Source organism: Nicotiana tomentosiformis, chromosome 5, assembly GCF_000390325.3.
Source record: "Nicotiana tomentosiformis chromosome 5, ASM39032v3, whole genome shotgun sequence".
NCBI classification, from domain to species: Eukaryota; Viridiplantae; Streptophyta; class Magnoliopsida; order Solanales; family Solanaceae; genus Nicotiana; species Nicotiana tomentosiformis.
The window spans coordinates 28,530,412-28,534,743 of record NC_090816.1 but is presented as its reverse complement, the minus strand read 5'-3'; the positions used below and the strand labels follow the sequence as shown (position 1 = coordinate 28,534,743).

The following is a 4,332-nucleotide window of genomic DNA, read 5'->3' as shown; positions in this document are numbered from 1 at the left end:
TTCAGCACAGTCTAATTGGATGAGGATTTGACTTATATTGAGGAGCCTGTGGCTCTCTTGGACCGACAAGTCCTGAAGTTAAGATCAAAGAGTGTTGCTTTAGTAAAAGTTCAATGGAGGGGTCATCCGATCGAGGAGGCGACTTGGGAGATCGAGCACGACATGCAGAGTCGTTATCCTCATCTGTTCACCACTTCAAGTATGTCCTTATGCACGTTCGAGGATGAACGCTTGTTTTAAGAGGATGAGAATGTAGGACCTGATCGGTCATTTTGTGTAATTGCGGCTCGTTATCCCTTTTATTGATTCACACATGACTTGTGGGGTCGGTGAGTTTTGTTCCAGAAAGCTTTCGGGTTGATTTGAACCTTTTGATTCTTGACTTAGAAGTTTAAATTAGAAAATGTTGACCAACCTTTGACTTTTGTGAAAACGACTCCAAATTGTGTTTTTATGGCTCTTATAGTTTCGTATCATGATTTCAGACTTGGGCGTATGCCCAAAATTGATTTTGGAAGTCCGTAGATTGATTTATGTTGATTTGCCAAATTTGGGAATTTGAAGTTGAAAGGTTTGACCGTAGGTTGACTTTTAGCTATCGAGCTGGGAATTTAATTTTGGGACATGGAATAGGTTCGTTATGGTATTTAGATCTTGTCTGCATAATTTGGTGTCGTTTGGAGTTGATTTGATAGGATTCAGACGTTTAGTTGTAATTCTACTGATCTTGAAAATTTCCTTGAAATTCATGCGTTTTAGTGTTCGATTCGTCGTTTTAGATGTTATTTTTGTATTTTTTCGCGCGAGCGATTTCGTATTATATTTTTAGACTTGTGTGGATGTTTGGTTTGGAGCCCCGAGGGGTCGGATGAGTTTTGGACATGTTCCGGAGTGGTTTAAACACCAGGGTCGCATTTGTGAAGGTGACATAAGAGGAGCAGTTGTCGCAAATGCAACTTCCCCTTCGTATTTTCCAAGCCAACAGAAGTTGGACAATATTCGCAATTGTGAACAAATGTTCGCTTTTACGATGACCCTCCAAGTCAATTGCGAAGACTCTATCGCAATTGCAATGAATGCTGAGTCTGTCACGGTTCGCAAATGCAAGCCTTGGTCCGCAATTGCTAGGGTTAGCAAATGCGAACCCTGTGTCGCAAATACGACATCTGCTGCTGATTAAAGGGTTGAGAGACGGGATTTTTGAACTCATCTCTCATTTTTGAACCCTAGACTCGGTAGGAGGTGATTTGGAGAAGGGATTTTCACCTACAAACCTTGGGTAAGTGATTCTAATCCATTTCTAATCATATTTCATCAACATATCTTAGATTTTTACATCAAAATCATGTGAATCAAAGTGAAAATTTGTCAAATTTTTGAAAAATAAGAAATTGAGTTTGAGAGTCGATTTGGACTCGGATTTTGAAAGTAATCACATATATGAACTCGTGGGTTCATGGGTAGACGAAATCTACCATTGGACCCGGGTTTTGACCGGGCGAGCCCCGAGTTGACTTTTTTAAAAAAAGTGTAAAGATTTTAGATTTATCTATTGCAATTGAATTTTCTAGCATTGTTTGATGATATTAAGTCGATTTTGGTTGGATATGAGCAGCGTGGAGGCGGATTTTAAGGGGAAAGCTATTTTTGAGTGTTGATTTGGCCTAGTTGAGGTAAGTGTCTTGCCTAACTTCGTGTGGGGGAACTACCCCCTTATGCCCCGAATGTCAGCCAAAGTCCATCCAATTGCCTTTTTCCTTCTTTGAAGCACCGCAAGGGTGGAGTCTACCTGTACATTAGTTAGGCAAGCAGAAAGAATAACAGGTAATATGGAAGAAGGGCCTAAGAATTCATCCTGAGGTGTGAAGGCAAAGGTTTCAACTCCAACATTGGTGGCTCCTCGATTGAGGGTTTTGTTGGTGGAGTCTTCTGGTTTTCCAAGTCCAATGAAAGTTTACGGGGCCCATATGATTAGGATCCCATTCCTTGCAACGCATTTGCACATTCAACTAAGCCTTCCTTTTCATCATCCTCATGGTTTAGCAACACAGCTTCCAGAGGGTCTTCCACATTGATCATGTCACTCGTGTCATCAACTATCACCTCCGTCACAAGATCCACAAAAGAGCAAACTTCATTGCTATTTGGTTGACTCATTGATTTACACACGTGGAATATAACTTTTTCATCGCCCACTCAGAAGGTGAGCTCCCCTGCTTCCACATCCACCAATGCCTTCCCTGTTGCTAGGAAAGGTCTCCCTAATATTATAGTCACCTCATAGTCGACTTCGCAGTTGAGAATCACAAAATCAGTAGGCAAAATAAACTTGTCGACCCAGACTAGAACATCATCAATAATACCAAGCGGCCTTTTCATTGTCCGATGTAATCTCATGGAAGTAGCTTTTGGTTGCCCAATACCTAGTGTCTTGAACACGGAATATGGCTCAAATTAATACTTGCTCCCAGATCACACAAGGCTTTTGCAAAATCGGCTCTACCAATGGTGCATGGAATTTTAAAGGCACCTGGATCTTCAAGCTTTGGAGCAATCGAGTGCACAATGGCACTCACTTGATGAGTCATTTTGATGGTCTCACAATTCATAGATCTCTTCTTAGTTACCAAGTCCTTCATGAACTTGGCATATCCCGACATTTGTTTAAGAGCTTCCACCAAGGGCACATTGATTGACAAACTTTTCATCATCTCAATAAACTTCTTGAATTGGTTTTCATTATTTTACTTTGCAAGCCTTTGAGGATACGGTGGAGGAGGCCTTGGTAAAGGGGCCTTGGATTTAGGCACTACCATTTCCGGTATGTCTATCACGTGTTCCCTAGACGGGTTCACATCATTTTGAGTCTCCTCCATGTTGTCATTGCTCTAGATCCTCACTTCATCATTCACATTCTCATCATTGGCTTGAACCTCATCATCTTCTTGCAACACACCATCTTCACTCACCATCTTCTTTGGATCAGAAGTACTTGCATCTCTACCTCTACCACTTCTTGTGGTCACCGCCATAGCATGGCCTGTATGGTTCCCACCCTTCGGGTTTACTACCGTATCAGTTGGTAGTTCCCCCTTAGGGAGAGTATTCAATGCTTGAGAAATTTGACCTAGTTGTACTTCCAAGTTGCGAATAGAGGTAGTATGGGAGGCTATTTGGGTATCGGAGTCAGCATTCCTTTCCAGCATTTGTTTGAACATATTCTCTATTCGCCCCATCTCATTGTTTGAAGAACTTTGCCCTTGAGATGAATATGGAGGTGGATTGTTTGGTTGTTGATACATCGGGGGTCTTTGGACGCTCGACCCCCGGTTGCCTTGATTATTATTATTCCAACCCCCTTGGTTTCCATTTCCGCACCAATTGTTATTGTTATTCCCCCAATTCTTATTATTGTTGTTGCCATTGTTCTAATTCCCTTGGCCTTGGTTACCCCAATTTTGATAGTTCCCTTGCGATCTCCATTGTTGATTTGGAGTATTTCTCCATTGACCTTGGTAGTTATTGGCATATAACATTTCCTTACTTTGATCATCATAAGAATCGTCTTGATTGTCTCCACTACCACTTTGCTCATATTGATCTTGATTGTTTTGCACTTGTTGACCACGCTGTTTCCTCCTGTTGACCATGACATTTACCCCTTCCATGGCATTTACTTGCTTTGTACCTTGAACTTGCTGAAGCTGGGCCTTTGCTAACTGATTCATAGTAGTTGTCAACTCAGCTATGGCTTGTCCATGATCATGAAGTTCCTTATGAAGATGGATGACATTAGGGTCACCCTGAGGAACATTTGCCCGACTCTGCCAAGCTGAATATGTGTCAGCCATCTCATCAAGTATGTCACAAGCATCGACATAAGGCGTCTTCATAAAATTATCCCCAGTTAGCTGATTCACCACACACTGGTTGGTCGTGTTGATGCCCCTATAGAATGTCTGCTGAATCATTACTTGAGTCATATCATTATTTGGGCATTCCTTAACCATTTCCCGATATCGCTCCCAAATTTCATGTAGGGGTTCATTAGGTTCTTGTTTAAAGGCTAAGATCTCATTCCTCAATGTTACCGTATGACTCGGTGAGAAAACCTTTGTTGTAAACTTTTCTGCCAACTCATCCCATGTGTGTATGGAGTGGTTGGGTAGCCTCTCGAGCCAGTCCAAAGCTTTCCCTCTAAGTGAAAATGGGAAAAGTCTCAATCTCAGAGCGTCCTCCGATACATTCGTCTGCTTGCTCCCCCAGCATGTGTCTACAAAATCCTTTAGATGCTTGTATGCGTTCTAATGAGGAGCTCCAGTGAAGAAGACC

The 4,332-nt window shown here is 42.0% G+C and overlaps 1 non-coding gene across 1 annotated transcript; it reads left to right on the top strand.

The window, feature by feature from the left end:
* The first annotated feature begins 3,981 nt into the window (after nucleotides 1–3,981).
* On the top strand, nucleotides 3,982–4,088 carry LOC117279172 (small nucleolar RNA R71). Its single transcript, XR_004509588.1, has one exon. It is a non-coding gene; the product is annotated as a small nucleolar RNA R71 (small nucleolar RNA).
* Nucleotides 4,089–4,332: the final 244 nt, after the last annotated feature.